The sequence below is a fragment of the Xyrauchen texanus genome, chromosome 37, assembly GCF_025860055.1.
Source record: "Xyrauchen texanus isolate HMW12.3.18 chromosome 37, RBS_HiC_50CHRs, whole genome shotgun sequence".
NCBI classification, from domain to species: Eukaryota; Metazoa; Chordata; class Actinopteri; order Cypriniformes; family Catostomidae; genus Xyrauchen; species Xyrauchen texanus.
Window position 1 is genome coordinate 31,040,338 of NC_068312.1, and position 17,343 is coordinate 31,057,680.

The window sequence follows — 17,343 nt, forward strand, 5'->3', positions numbered from 1 at the left end:
TACTAAAGATCAGGGTTAAAATAAAAAATAATAAAATTTCCACAGGAAAGAACAGATGTGTGTGGGGGTTATAATGAGCACTTACATGAATTGATTTGCTTGTTTACATGACCGTATGTTCAGCAAAAATGGCATGATCAAGTAATCCAGTACTCACATGGAAAAGTCAACAAGCGTCATGTCCTGTTTTAAGCATGGGCATCACTTTGGCCCTGTTTACACCTGGTATTAAGATTCGTCTAGGGTGATCCAAAAGTGGTCAGGCAAGACACATCACTGCTTGCACCTGGTGGTAATATGCGTCTCAAATGCATCTCCTGTGACCACTTACGTTTGGATTTCAAAGGGAGGGTCTCTGATTTGACTGCACATATCACTCACTATGTCAATGTGTTACTGCATGTCGATAAGTTTACAAAAGTTTTTTAAAAAAAGCAATCTCCCTAAATACTTAAATTGGGCATTATATCCTCACCGCCCCCCACCATAAAGGACGCCGATAGCTCCAAGATTCAATTGTGTCTCTCGTTAATGTGCGATCCCCATTGTGGCACTAAGGTGCCATTGGACTTAAGGTGCTGTGTTGGAAGATAAGAATAGCTGCTGAAATCTTCACTACATGTAAATAGTTGGCTTTAAGAGTGCAGTGGTTGTGACTGCCTTTTTGCTCGGGTTGAGCTCAAACGAACTGAAGAACTCTCTTTATAAGGTTCAACGCTTGTAGACCAAGGCTGCAGTTCTTGATCTTGAGACGGGGTTCCATTTTCATATAATAAGAGTCCTCTGACCCCTACAACAGTGAGATAAATCTATAAATAATCATATATAGACTGTAAGCTTAAAGCTTCTGGAAACAAACATACATATGAACATGCCACACCTCTTTATGAAATATTTAGTCACACCTGTAATCAAATGGATAAAATAGGCTGCGTTACAATTTACCAACTTATACTGTGCATACTTATCATATTTATAAAGTACATACTTCACTGGTAATGGGAATGTCCACACAAGTGAGTATGTGGTTACACAGTACACCACTATTAGAATGTAGTACCATGTCACAAAATTGCATCTTGATGCTATTATACTGTATATCTGCTGACAAACAGTTGCATTTTTAACATTGCATCCCTCACAGCCTTGTTTCAGTTTACATCAAATTAAATATTGGCATCTATTCTAAAAGAAAAACTATCAGTTTATCAGAAGCCACTTCAATATCCACTATTTCTCTGGCAAAGACATAATGTCTAAAATGAAAAAAAACTTTTCAGCCTGACTTTTAATCTTAAACTGATTGTACAGACAAATGCTTGGTAAAGGAGTGGTACGTCAAAAGCAACCTGATAGACACATCCACTCAGACACAAAGGTTTTAGTGCTCCTCAACACATGACTAAAAAGCTTTCAGCCTGATGCAGTCTGCCCTCCAGCAGCGATACACATTACTGCTTTTGAAAGGTTATTAAGAAAATGAAATGCTGGGCTCAGAAATGCTAAATATGTTTATGAATTCATGGAGAAGGTGCAAAAGAAGTATAAAATAAAACTGTGAGTCGTTGCCTAGCTAAATGGTTGCTGCTAGATCCAAACCAAAAGTTCAATATGAAAATAAACAAGTGGGGATAGGTGGAGGGGGGGTAGAATCAAACTCAGTTTTGGACAAAGCAATTGAACCAGGTGTAAAAATAGAGACCTAAGACAGAGAACCAGTGTTTGGTCAGGCTGCTCATGTCCAGATCTGTCCATGAATCTAAAGAAATTAGCTAAATCTGAGTAAAAAAAAAAAAAAGCTACACTCCCATTTCCTGCACTTCATTTCCAGCTGTCAGAATATTACACTCATTTGCACTACATGCTTTTCAATTATCACCGCCATGAATAGAATGTGGCCAGGTTGCCTTCTTACAATATAGCCAAGGACAAAAGCTAGAATGAACACTTACAGTAATCAACCGTGACTCTTCTACAGAGTATGAAGAAACAGCTAAAAACGGTTTAGAAATATGGTGAGGGCCCTCGTGAATTGTCTTTTGGTGAGCATGAAGTCGTGGGATTTGATCGGCATGGCCCCAGGTTCAAAGCAGAAGCACTAAAAGTGATGAGGTTCTCAAAAGCGTTACGCAGACAGCAATGTCAGCTCAAATCTTCAAGCTGATTATCCCAGCTGTCTCTTTTGGTGTCAACTTGTAAGAGCTTCAAAGAAAACATGTCACTGCTTTTTTACCATATAATTTAGTGTGTGTGAACAACCCATTCAGTCAGATTTTATGAAGACTCAACCATTGCATTACACGTTGATTATTTAGCTACGTTTGCTACAGTGTTAAGGGCTACACGATTAATAATAGAAAATAATAGAATGTACTGTGGAATGAAAATAAATTACAATGAAGACATTTTCATGTGAAATGTCGATTTCCCTTGTGATCATGTTGAACTGAATTCCCTGTCGATTTCTATAATCATCATGGACATGGCCTGGGGAAGGCTAAGCTTTCCAAAGCCTTACACACCCTCTGCTTATATGAGCAACATTAAAATATAAACTGGAAAATCGTCCATGCAAATGAACACAACTTGTTTTCTTTCCTTACAAAAAAAACCTGTATGACAGCCCTCTACATTGCATGTAAATCACTTGCATATGCAATTTTGTGCTATGTGTCTAAAAAAATTTAATAGCCACTGGAAATTAAATATTCAGATTTGACTCAACCAGTGATTAATATGTGTAGTTGTCTCTCATTAATTTGCCCAACTGTAATCACTTGCTGAACTGCCGGAGCTTTTAAAGAGATTGCATTTTAGCACTTGTTATACATATCATTGTAAACTCAATATTAATACTTGTAAATTGTAAAATTATGCATATAAACAACAATCTAAATAAATTTAATGATGTAGTGTAAAAGTAAAAGTGTAAAAATGTGTAGATATCCAAGTACATTTAAAGGGGCAATAATGCATTATAAAATATTTTTATGAAATATTTTAACTAATATCTTTTTTCGTCTGGCAAGTAAAAAAAAAAAAATATATATATATATATATATATATATATATATATATATATATATATATATATATATATATATATATATATATATATACACTCACCTAAAGGATTATTAAGAACACCTGTTCAATTTCTCATTAATGCAATTATCTAATCAACAGAATGAGAACATGGATCCATCATGCCTTGTTACCACTGTGCAGGCTGGTGGTGGTGGTGTAATGGTGTAGGGGGAGTTTTTCTTGGCACACTTTAGGCCCCTTAGTGCCAATTAGGCATCGTTTATATGCCACGGCCTACCTGAGCATTGTTTCTGACCATGTCCATCCCTTTATGGCCACCATGTACCCATCCTCTGATGGCTACTTCCAGCAGGATAATGCACCATGTCACAAAGCTCGAATCATTTCAAATTGGTTTCTTGAACATGACAATGAGTTCACTGTACTAAAATGGCCCCCACAGTCACCAGATCTCAACCCAATAGAGCATCTTTGGGATGTGGTGGAACGGGAGCTTCGTGCCCTGGATGTGCATCCCACAAATCTCCATCAACTGCAAGATGCTATCCTATCAATATGGGCCAACATTTCTAAAGAATGCTTTCAGCACCTTGTTGAATCAATGCCACGTAGAATTAAGGCAGTTCTGAAGGCGAAAGGGGGTCAAACACAGTATTAGTATGGTGTTCCTAATAATCCTTTAGGTGAGTGTATATATATGCGCTAGCCAATGGCTTTAAACCAAATCTTGCAAATCTTTCACCGACATGTCAATAGATGGTTATAATGTGTTAATACATGGATTTAAACAAAATCATGATGATTAGTTGTGATTAGTATCTTTATTACAATGATTTTATCTTTTTACAGCCCTAATGTTTTTAAAGTGGTAATACCCATTTTTAGGAGGTTTAACAAAGCGAAATGGAAGTACTCCCTGGGGTACATTCTAAGATTACTTAGAAAGATGGATCATGTTATCCGTCTTGCACTCTGAGATAAATAGAATAAATAAATTAGTTGCAAATGCAAGTGTCTAACTCTCCACTAACAAACAAGACAATTATCGCATCATATAAGTCTATTGTGCACGTAACAAGTCAATTTATCTTATTCATTTCTGAGTGCAGTTATCAAAGTATGTCACACTCGAGGTGGCAAACTATCATATCCAATGAAATGACAAAAGAGCCTATTACAGGGGATGTAATACAATTACATCAAGAAGAAATGCCTGGCTAACTCATTTAGAAACCTTTCAGAAACCTGGAAAAACAATCTCATTTCCAGGGCATGTTTACTTTCTGGAGAGGGCTGACGAGTCACCAATAATGCCATGCTAAAAAGTTTGTGTCCATATGACAGCCTCCCACATTTTGAAAATTAGACATAATATATCACACAGACATTCTTGTAAATGTTGGCACACACTGAAAACCTTGCATTCAAAATAAATAGCTGAAAATTAAAGGGACGGTTAAAAAAATTAAAATAAATGAAAACATTCTATTACCATTTACTCATCCTCGTGTAGTTCCAAACCTGCATGACTTTCTTTCTTCAGTGGAACACAAAAGGAGATGTTGGGCTGATAAAATGGGACTGAAATCCTCAAGGCCAGTTTAAACTTCTGCATCTAACCAAAAGGCTCCTTGTGAGTCAAGTTTGAATTTATAGTTCTGTCTCTGTGTGTCTGCGTTATTCTGCGAGTACACGCGGCCACATTGAGTGTATTGAGAGAAAATGCCTTCATTTCAGAAATAATTACATATTACATTAACAAAAGCAACACAATTCTTGTTTTCCAATTTATTTATTAAATTACTGTAGCATTAAACACTAGTTCATAAAAGTACGGTATGTTATAATGTTACGATTTAGGCTAATTTATTATGTCATCTGCAGGGCAGAGAAAATAAATCGAGCATATACTGTGCGCTTGTTTTAAAGCATATAGACTGGACTTTACAATGCATATAGGCAATATGACCAGCTCTTATGGTGCTTCTTGATTTGCTGACAAATTAGAAATGTTCCATTCTCATAACTTGTGAAATTACTGTTTACAGTTACATACTGCAAACATACTGAGTGATGCAAATGATGACAGGATTTTCATTCTGTGTGAACTCTCCCTTTTTAGTAAGACGTTTCCAACATTCCTGACTTCCTCTTAGGACAGACCTGAGAAATTCACATTAGAACAGATGGAGAAAACCTACTCAAAACTAATCAGGGGCTAATTATGCTGAAAAGATGCTTTAATTGATGACTTGCCAGTCTCTGAATTACAGCCTCACTCATGCATTGGTGCACTACAAATTAGTTATTTTTTAAGCTTGATAGAAAAAGACCTCTTTTACCACTCAAGTACTCAGAAATTTCTAGTGCAGCCGGCACATTACAATAAAAGACTATTTCATGTGAAATAAGGGCTATTGAAGGGTTTTACGGCTCAGTGATGGTACAGTACAGTACTGGATATTTTTATTTTTTCCTCTCATATTTTACTACATCTAAAATATCCTCTTTAGAGCTCCAATTGCAAGGTATATTTGCAAGGCCATCTCATTTAAATCTGTATTCAAATTATTCTTTGCAGATAACAACAGATGTCCCTCTGGGATATTAATTAATTCTAACGACATGTCTTAACAATATTTCTGAGGTCCTAATAAAGTTGTTGTCAACAAGGGCATGTCTTCACAGTCACATGACACACAGACCAAGGTCAACTTCATTATGTGATATCCACTTTTGGACTGTGCTTATAAGTAAAGTTAAAGAGAAAAAAAAACTTAATTAAAATTTTGTAACAAAACAATAAGCCATTTGTTTCAAACCTAGTCTCCATGACAACAAACACTTGTTTCCACACAAATAAAATGAAAGTCACTCTTTGCAATGTGATTCAGGTGATCAAATTGTTTTAACTCAGACCTGATTCAGATAAACACTAAATAGGATATATGAGCTGGGGACTTCAATAAACATTTTAAAGCCTTTTGCAAATCTGGTGCAAGTCTCTTTAACTCGGCAGACAGTCAAGTCCTAGCCACATGCAGTGATAGAATCTGATCACAGGTGGATGTCATAGAGATCAAAAAGGAAGAGACAATGAAATAACCCTGATCTTGGAACTGCTGGCACCCTGATCTCAGTCTTAGCAGATAACATTTTTAGTTAGTGTTTTAACTTTCTTTAATAGAACTTAATGGGATAAATCATCCAAAAACAAATGTACTCTGAAGCTCTACAAAGAACATTAAATCAACATAAAAGTTATCCATAAGACTCCAATGGTTAAATCCAAGTTTTCAGTAGCCAAATGATAGGTGTGGGTGAGAAACAGATCAATTTAAGTCCTTTTTTACTATAAATCTCCACCTTTGACCAGTAGGTAGTGATATCCACAAAGAACGCAAATCACCAAAAAACTAAGAAAAACTAAAGAAAAAGATGTGGAAGTAAAAGTGGAGATTTATAGTAAAAAATGACTTAAATATTGATCTGTTTCTCACCCACACCTATCATATCGCTTCAAAAGACATATATTTAACCACTGGAGTCTTATGGATTACTTTTATGCTGACTTAATGTGATTTTTGGAGATTCAAAGTTCCACCATTCATTGCAGTGTATGGATCTACAGAGCTGAGATGTTCTTCTAAAAATCATAATTTGTGTTCTACAGAAGAAAGACCTACACATCTGGGATGGCATGAGGGTGAGTAAATGATGAGAGAATTTTCATTTTGGGTAAACTATCCCTTTAAATCTAAAACAGATAATAATCATACATAACTTTTCCAATAGACTAAAGCAAAATTCCTTGATTAAATCATATTAGTAGTCAACCAATATGGGATTTTCCAATGCCAACACCAATTAAAGCAGGGTGGCCTACATATAAATCTGATTATTCAATACAGTATAATACAATGAAGCAAACAAGAGTTTCACAAAATTACTGAATTTTGTGCACTATACAATACATTGACAAGGCTGTTGGTATATTTCTGAACTGACATTAGGTTGAATGACCATGTCTGTAAAGCAGCCAATAATGGCAAGCGTGGACAAATCAGTCTAGTGAGTCCTGCATTTGCCTTTCAGGCACATTGCATTGAAAATTACAATAATAAATAATACATTTTTTCTTTATATGTATCAAATGATGCAGTGACGATAGAATGAGAAGTACTATTTCTCAATCATGTTCCAATGAATGACTTATGTGGCAGCTCTCTGGTGTTTTAAAGCAGCACTACATACAGTATTTCACCTTGATATTGACAGCACCTCCTGGGGTATAAATGGGAATGTCTGTTATCTACTTTGTAACAGAGAACCTGTATTGACTAAAACCTTGTTCCCTTACTAAATCAATGTGCATTTAATGCCCCTTTAAGTTATTTATTTGGCATTTTTGTAATTTTTATTGCTCATATTTTGAGCAATAAAATGCAAAAGGGTAAATGCAAAATCCTAAGAAAGATAGGTTTGCATAGATAGGTTGATTAGGGTTAGTAATTTGAATTTGCAGTATTAAACTTTGTACATAACTCATTCCCACATAATTAGTGATACAGACATGAACGACACCTCAAATCATGCAGCTTGTTGAGAAGAGGTGCAGTTTTTAATGTTTAGTTTTAACATTTTATTGTAAAAAAAAAAACTTCTGTATTGTCTTTTAAAAAATATTAATGTTTTTTAATGTATATTTTACCGATAATATTCTTTAATCAATTAATGTTTTATTTCTGTAGCATTTTTACAGTCTTTTACCATTAAAATTACAGACATTGTTTACAACACTCTACTATCAATGTGGAGAGTTATTTACACAGGCAATAGGCTACATTCAGATTTTCTAAAGGAAATTATATTGTCTATATCAAAACATATAGCAGTTCTAATGCAGCATTTCATTTAAGCAAATCTAAATCCTAAAATATAAGCTTACCTATAACTTTAACACTATTCTTTTGCTGCTTTGTAAGCACTGTTTTTCTTCTCTCAATATAGGCAATGCAAATCTTGCTAGATTAAATGTCTGGCACAAGGGCACAATGGTGATAATGAATCTCCCTTAAACGGTTTCGTAAATACCAACTTTTTGCTATTTCTTTGGCAGACCAGCAGAAACCACTAAACCACGTCAATCCATAGGACGGCTGTGCATGGAGGGCATCACACACCCCAGAGCGCAAATGCATAATCAAAATGCAGAATGAGGTTCTATGTGACTCACATCTGTTGCAAACAAATAAACTGCTTTAACAGCCCCATGTAGCCAGACGTTACAGAACCAAATACAATTTTAATAATGGTCCAAAAATGCGCAAAAGTGAAAAAAAAAACAACAACAAAAAAAACATAATAATAAGAATAATTCTCTAAATACCCATAAAAATAATATGCTCGACTAGAAAATGTTGATTTCATAAGATGGTCATAATGATTCTCCCTGGCAACTAATATCTATTTGCAAAACAATAATAATAAAATAATAATACATTTCTTTCACACTGGAACAAGTTAATGTCTAATGGAAATTACTCTTCCACTTAAACAAGCATTTCAATTATACATATTTTTCTGAATGGCGATGGTACACATTGGCAGCAATCTATCGCTTCTGTAATAATAACCATGAATAAAAATCATGTGCTTACCAGCATCAGATCCACGGAGCTCAGCCACAAGTGCTCTGAGCTCCATCACCGCAATAACGCGCAGGAACGCAGAGTTTTTCCACACTATTCCTCACATTTACCTGCGAGTGGATGGCGTTTTTCCATTCTGCCGCGCCTTTCTGCTGGAAATATGTTTTTGTTAAGCGGTGATGAATAAGAAGTCTCTCTCTCTCTCTCTCGGATACAGCACTAAAATGGTTAAGATAGTCTATAACAGTAGAGATTGCGGGCGCAGAACACAAGTGATATCCAGTTTTAAACTGAGTACGACAGTCTAGATCAGCAGAGGGGGGCCGAGAGTCACTGTCTCGGTAATTAGCGTACATAAATTATTAAATATGTCACATTATATTTCTACAATGACTGTACGGCCGGCAGCCCTGTTTATAGGGCTATTATTCAAAGGACTATCTAAGTATATTAGCTAAGAAATATTAGCTTTGGGAAAGTGGTGCGTTTAACGGTGTGTGAAATTTCATGCACGCATTAGACTAAATGCATGGTTTCTTTAATGGTTTTATCCAAAGAAGAGATTGCAAATCAATTGTTATGGTTACTATAGTATACCATGTTATGCTATCAATCCTGTATACTGGTGCATATGAAATAATATTGCAAACATTCAAGTACTGGCTGAGTGAGTTTATATTTTGACAATCAAATATTCTAAATGGATGTTATATTAGGTAAGCTAGTGTTTATATCATAGGATAAATAAAGGTAAAGTGGGACAACTGTAAAAGTGTGACATAAGCTTAATCATCTACTGTATCATTTTCTATCCCACTAAAAATCAGCATACTAAACTATTAAACTAGTATGGAATGACACTAATGTAAACATTGTGATCATACTTTCAAAGACAATGGCAATTACGAATGATCTGAAATTGTCCCATTATACCTGTATTCACCCTACACAGCAGAGAACAAAATATTTGCATGCTACATCTGTCTGTTGATGTCTAGGTTCTTAACTTTTTTCTATGATAAGCTTTTATTAAATGTAACACTTTTGCCTACATATGGTTCATCATAATCCTTTATCTCATTCATAACAGTCACTCATTTCAAGGGCTTTCCTAATGGTGCTCTGTGCTTGTTTTAAACCAGAGGTTTTTAACCAGGGGGTAGGCCTAAAAGAGGGCTTCAGATAACTTCCAATAGGACCTTAAAGGAATAGTTCACCCAAAAATGCAAGTGAATGGTGGCCAGAACTTTGAAGCTCAAAAAGCATATAATGGCAGCGTACAAGCAATCCATACGACTCCAGTGGTTAAATCAATGTCTTCAGAAGCGATAGGTGTGGGAGAGATATATTATGTCTTTTTTTTACTATAAATTTCTACTTTCACTTCCACATTCTTCTTATGTTTTTGGCAATTTGCATTCACCATCACCACCAATTGATTGGGGCTGGTCAAAGGTGGAGATTTAGTGTAAAAAAGCACTTAAATATTTCTTCTCACCCACATCTATCATATTGCTATTTAAGACATGGAGTCATATGGATTACTTTTATACTGCCTTTATGTACTTTTTGGAGCTTCAAAGTTCAGGCCACCATTCACTTCCATTGAATTGACCAACCGAGCTGAGCTGTTCTCATAAAAATCTTAATTTGTGTTCTGCAGAAGAAAGAAGTCATACATATCTGAGATGGCATCAGGGTGGGTAAATGATGAGAGATTTTCTGGTTATCTATTCCTTTAAAATGATTAAAATTCTTAATTTAAAATAAAAACCTAGAAATACCCACCACAATACCTTTAAATCTTATGGGCTTCAACAACTTCTGAGATCCTCTGAATTTTCCATCAACTGGGTCGTATGGAAATGAAGAGAACTGCTTAATGAAAAAAAAAAAAAAAAAAAAAAACAGGTAGCCAAAATTGTGAAAGCCAAAACCAACAAATTCCCATGTTTTCATTGGGTTTGCAGAATTTATTTTCTTTTACAATGAATATATGGTCATTTGTGTGCGTTTTTTTGTTAAATAAGTAATTGAACAAAGACTTATTCATACGACTTACATTTTGCGGAGCCACTGGTGCAAAATACCAGAAAATAAGCAAAGGTTTTCCATCAGACTCTAGCTTTTTTGGTTTATTTTTTCTAAACGTTGATTCCATTAGTGAACACTAGAGGTCAAACACGGCCAAGAAAAAAAGCACTTGACTTTCTGCAATGAAGTCTCGCGAGTTTATGAATCTCTCCGACGTGAACTTCCGGGAACAGTTGTTTGGAAAATGGCGGACCGTCAAATCTAGCGAACGACAGTTGTAATTTATCATCAAAGCCGGGAAACAGACACCGAAAGGCGGGTAGAAGAAACAGTAACTTTTTAGGTAGGTGTTAAATAACTACATTCCGACTTGTTTGCTCAGTGAAAGACAACCTGAAGCCAGTAAAGATAAATAGTGTTTGTTCGCGAGCTTTAATGATTTAGCCGGTTAGCAGCAGCTGTTAGCAATAAGTTACCTCAGAGAATGTACAACCACGGTCAGAAATACCGGTTAGATATTGTGAAATTGTTCTTGGGTGAATGATTTTTCGTTCAACAGACGTCTAATTGGTTGGTTGGTTGGTTATTGGAAGGTTGATTCAGTTCGCTAGGTGGTACGTTTCCAGTCAGTAGTGCATTGTATGTACAGTTGTATTAGTACGATTGGCACTTGTGTGTTGTTAATATGTGATTTCTTTGTATTTCTAAATGTTCGTATGTCATTTTAGTGTTTCCTTTTCTTTCTCGTCTCGTTGGTTTGCTAGAGTTTTGTCATGTACATGGACATGTATGTGTGTATTAGCAATGTATAAGATGCTGTCCGATTTCTTTAGTTTATAGTTCTCCACTTGTGTTTCCTTTGACGTTGTATTTTGCTATAGTAAATAACAGGCTGTAATCTGATCTATTCAACTTGTACCAGAGATCACTGTCAGCTGATCATGCAAATCTGTTTCCTTTTCCTTTAACTCAGAATGACGCTCATGAGTAGTTACTGTAGGCCAATCAATTGCTGTAATTAGCTGTATTGATCTTGTATTTATTTGAGAATAACTAGAGGAATGGTCATAATGCTACATATAACAATCTGCTGGCTGGTTGTGATATACTTAATCAGTTGCATTTACATAATGATTTAAGAGTCTGAGACATATTGTGTCAGTGCAAACATTTGATCATGATGTAACATCATCCTTTTCCCTTGGGTCTTATTCCAGGTGGGGTTTTGGACAGAATCGCCTGCTGACTGATGTGTCCAGCAGTCCGGAAGACAAGGCGGACTCATGTCTCTGAATAAAGCTGCTGGAGGGTGAGTCCTGCACCATTCTGCTCATTGTTGGAAGGCTTAATACATGCCCTTCCTCCTCTCCTGAACTAATTTTTAACTATGTTAATTACACTATTCTTAATCATTTGCTTCGATGTGTGATGGTCAAAACTGTTATTAACTTGATATCATTGCTGTGCAGTGCCAAGTTTATAAGGTTTGGTTAATTTTAGTTGTTCTGTTTTCTAAATGTAAAATAAAATTGATGTAGAAAGATTTTATTTTTTTTTTGTCTGGTCAGTTTTTTTTTTCAAATAAATTTAAAGAAAGCTTTAGCTTGAAAAACAGTCCGCTTAGACTCCGTTTACACCTGGTATAAGATGCATCTTGGGGTGGTCCGATCACATGTGGTCAGACGAGAAACATCGATGTTTACACCTGCTCGCTTAAATACGTCTCCTAGGACAGTAGTGTAGTCTAGGGCATATGCCTTATGCAAACCTATCTTTCTTAGGATTTTGCATTTGCCCTCTTTAAATTTATGATACGTATGGCCATCAGAACAATGAGGACTGTTGAGTGAATTGTGTTTTTTTTTATTTTTATAAATGTACAGAGATTCTCTCTAAATGCACACAGAGCAGCGGTAGGCCGGATCGCAACTGATGGCATGGGCAAGTCAGACAATCCGACGAAGCTGATCGTCCAATAAGAACGTTAATTTCAGACGTGATTGGATTACACCACTGTCTTGAGACCACTTGTGGTCCAATTTCAAGGGAATTGTCTCTGATTTCATGACAATACATGTTAATACATTGAAGAAGGTCCATGAAGTTCTCGTGCTTGTATCGGCTTTTTTTTTAATTATCAGATCAAAAATATTTTTTTTCCCTTTAAAGCTGCACATAACCGGCAAAGTTTAAAACTCTTGTTGTAGCATGGTGGTTATGGGATGCATTGAGGATGGATAAGCATTTGCACTTCAAATGCAATGTGTCCACATTCGTTTTTGACTACTGAAGGGTGAGGGTCAAAATCCCTTGGCTCTTAAGATATATCAATACAATACTTCGAATGTGTTTTTTGTGATCCGGTCACAAAATGTATTAGACCCTGCTTACACCTGTATTTAGCACTGACCACATGTGATAGGATCATCTGTAATGCATCTTAAAGGGATAGTTCACCCAAAATTATCTTATCATTCACTCACCCACATGCCATGCCAGATGTGTATGACATACTTTCTTCTGCTGAACCAGGGCTTGACATTAACGCTTGTCAGGTACAAGTGGAATTTTGAACAGGCAAATTAAAGAGAATTTTACTTGCCCGACCGTACAAGTAGCCTGGCTAAAATCTCAATAAAGGACGTTAGCTCAATAGCACGGGATTGAGAACAATTTGAATTCCCACATGTTTCAATTTCAAAATGTGGAGAATTCCCTTTGTCGCCTTATCTCCCTCTCGCCTTCACACGTAGTGCGGCATTCAGCAGCTTGTGCGTGCAAGCAGTGCGGAAGCGCATATTTACTTCACTTTAGATTTGACACATACAGTGCATCCGGAAAGTATTCTCAGCGCTTCTCTTTTTCCACATTTTGTTATGTTACAGCCTTATTCCAAAATTGATTAAATTCATTATTTTCCTAAAAATTCTACAAACAATACCCCATAATGACAACGAGAAAGTAGTTTGTTTGAAATCTTTGCAAATGTATTAAAAATAAAAAACGGGAAAAAAAATCACATGTACAGTGAATAGTGACTTTGACTAACATTCTGCCAACAATGTAATTTTGTTTTCTTCAGAAGGGAGAATTTCTTACAGCCTTGGGGGTGAGTGATGATTTACTGTCTTTCTGCACAGTGTTTTTAATCCCTATTAGGTGTAAATGATGATGATGATGGAGGCTTTTTTTTTCTTTTGTTTTTGTCTCTGGACAAGTAACATTTCTACTCTGAAAAGTGAATGATGAATTTACTTGTCCAAAGGACAAGCACATGACTATGCTTAATGTCGAGCCCTGGCTGAACACAAATGAAGATACATTTTTAGAAGAATATTTCAGCTCGGAAGGTCCATACAATGCAGGTGAATGGCAGGCAGAACTCAGAACTTATTGTTATATTTGGACCTTCAGCATTCTGGCCACAATTCACTTGCATTGTGAGGGCCAACAGAGTTGAGATATTAGTCTAAAAATCTTCATTTGTGTTCTGAAGAAGACAAAAAGTCAAGAAAACATCTGGGATGGCATGAATGTGAGTAAATTATAAGTGGTCGAAAAACAGGGTCTTAGACTATGATCTGTGATGTAACAGACAGGTTTAACTCAACTATGCTCAGGTTCAGAGAATTCAGAGATTCGGTTACTACAACATCCACACTGAACCCATTTTTCTTTCAGTGTTGACATCTTTTTATGGCTAAATCAAAATATATTTTGTGCTTTTTGGACGATACTTTGCCCTTTGGACATTTAAGCTGGGAAAGCTTTGATTCTTTCTTGTGCTAATTTTATTCATGTTGAGAGGTGTTGATTAGTTCATAAAGAATCAGATTATATTATCGCTTCAGACAGTATAGTCTGTCCAGAGCACACTGTTGAGGCACTTTTGTTGCACTTTAAATTTAAATCTCTTTCATGGACAGGTGAGTCTCACAGGTGGTTTCCTGACTAATTAGAGTTCCTTTGAACCTCTCTCTCTCACACACACACACACACACACACACACACACAAACGCAGTGTCGTCTGAGTTTGCTTTTCTTTGTTTCTTTAGATTTGGCAAAGGTGTTTAATTAAACTTGTTGGCTTATAGATGTCAGTTTGTGAGAAAAATTGTAGACTAAATGGAGTAATCTGACTTGATCGCTATTAAAGGTTTAGTACACCCAAAAAAGGAAAATTCTCTTGTCATTTACTCAGGCCATCCCAGATGTGTATGATCTTTGATCTGCTGAACACAAATGAAGATTTTTAGAATAATATCTCAACTCTGTAGATCCATACAATGCAAGTGAATGGGTGCCAAAATCTAGAAGCTCCAAAATCCACATCAGGGCAACATAAAAGTACTCCAGACAACTCTGGTGGTTAAATCCATATATTATAAAGCAGGGGTCTACAACCATTTTGACATGAAAAAACAAACAAAAAAACAGGATGTGATTTGAGTTAGAGTACACTAATATTTCTTTTTTGCATTTTTCCTAATTTAAATGTTTGTTTTTCATTACAGATTATATTATCAGCATAAATGTTTGAGTGAAATATTTGTGCAAAACCCGATGATTATGATATAATCATGATCCTGTATGTGCATTTTCACAGAGCATCTTGTGAAATTGCTTTAATGAAAGAATCCCTGTCCTTTTGTACAAAATGAGTTTACACAGTTAATGTCACAAATCTCCCTTTTTTAGATTACTGATCACAAAATTCTGTGGCATCATAAAAATGTCTTCTATTATGTCATACATTTTTCAAAATAACACAGAGGGGCAATCACTAGCACACAAGCAACAGTGAGAGAGCAACAGTCTATTTTATTTATATGAAGTTTTTCGCACCTGCATTCCAATCTACATCTTGATATAATCCTTCCTCATGATCACGCAGCATGTTTTCATCAGCTCCCAGTGTTTTGCATTGTATGGACCTACAGAGCTGAAATATTCTTCTAAAACGTCTTTTGTTCTGCAGAAGAAAATGCCAGGCGGGTGAGTAAATCATGAGAGAATTTAAATTTTTGGGTGAACCATCCCTTTAAGGTCATTTTTTGTTATGAGTAAACTGTCAAGACATGAGTGGTATGTTTGAGATGCAAAACATGAGTGTCTCTGTTGCTCAAGAGCTTTCAAATAGAACTTGAACACATTTTTATTTTGATAATCGACTAATCTAATGATTATTAGAATGATTATTTGACTATTCTGGCAATTATTGCAATGATAAGTCTTAACTGACTATTCAGCTTGTGCCCCGACTTAAAATGTCATATTAAGCATACTTACTAACAATAAAGAGGATAAAATCTTCTTTTAGTAATACCTTTCATTGACATTCACTGAATTAAAGGAAAACAACTTTTATAAGTAAAAAAATCACTGCAAAAAATCCTGTTGTTACCAAGTGTTTTTGTCTTATTTTCCATTTAAAACGGTCTAAAAATTCTTAAAACAAGATACATTACACTTGAGAAGCATCATATAGGATATTTAGACTTGCTTTAAGAGAATGTCTCTTAAATATGTGTATTTTGTATATAAGTGTATTTTTTCACTTTGTTATATTCTGCGAATGCAGTAAAGACTAAATATGCTTATTTTCAAGGTCTATTCTCTAAACGCAAGTATACATATCTAATATGCTACTTCTCAGGTGAATGCATCTTAAGCATTTTTAGATATTTTATAGTTGTAATATTATATTCACCAGATAAAAAAACTATTCTTCTGCTGTGAGGCTGCTTAAGTAAATGTATGTTTAGGAGATTTAGATATTTATATTGGAAAACAAACAAAAACAAATCAAACACGTTTTTTTGTTGCAGTGTATAATGGGGCGAAGACAACTCTGTCTCACCTTTCTGTTCACTTCAATCCGCCTTTAACTCACCAAAAACAAACCTATTTCTTATTAATAAAGCTGCGTATTGCCAGTTTTCTTCACGATAATAAATATATTATGATTCAATAAATCGCGAGCCATCACATTATAATCTAGCTGCATTAAGCGTGTGCGCTCGAGGGATGAGCGTCCCCGTGACAGAGTTTATTAGCCGGGTGCAGGATCAATTTCTCCACCTTAGATCGGGACATTCGCACAACTCATAGAAGAGGTGCTGAACGCACAGATAAATTCCAGTTTCAGAGATTGTAGTTATTTACATGAACTGCTTCCTTATTATTTGAACTTTAATAAAGGTATAACACATTAAATATAACTGCATTAAAGATGTAACGCCGGGGTGTTTCCTTTAAAGATGCTCGACACGCAAGTTTTGCTTAAATCCGGCTCTGCTTATTCTACAACGAGAGTTCTGTATTTAGATTTTTTTTTTTTTAGATATAATTTCCTTGTGCATTATGATCTATATCACCTGAAGCTGTTTGGAAAGTTTAGAGTGCATCTGTACTGTGAGCTGTGTTTTCCTCTCCACAGTCGGGAGCGAGCTGTAGTGCTGCTATCGCACCATCATTAGAGTTTTATATGATCATGTTACGTTAAATAAAAATGAAAATTTTTAAGAAGATTTTCAGAAGACTTTTTTTATTGTCGTTGTTGATGACGTCGACTAATCGTTTCAGCCCTACAGTCAAACGAAGATGGTTT

The 17,343-nt window shown here is 35.6% G+C and overlaps 1 protein-coding gene across 7 annotated transcripts in view; it reads left to right on the top strand.

The window, feature by feature from the left end:
- Positions 1-10,985: 10,985 nt before the first annotated feature.
- The window catches only part of cep350 (centrosomal protein 350), a 47,881-nt gene continuing 41,523 nt past the window's right edge, over positions 10,986-17,343 (top strand). For 6 of the 7 annotated variants that reach the window (XM_052109051.1, XM_052109056.1, XM_052109054.1 and 3 more), the window contains exons 1-2: positions 10,986-11,076; positions 11,951-12,042. The gene's annotated coding sequence lies outside the window, so the exon portion shown is untranslated. Of the gene's footprint in view, positions 11,077-11,950; positions 12,043-13,815; positions 13,843-17,343 lie in introns of all 7 variants that reach the window. The other variant, XM_052109052.1, reaches the window with a different exon arrangement.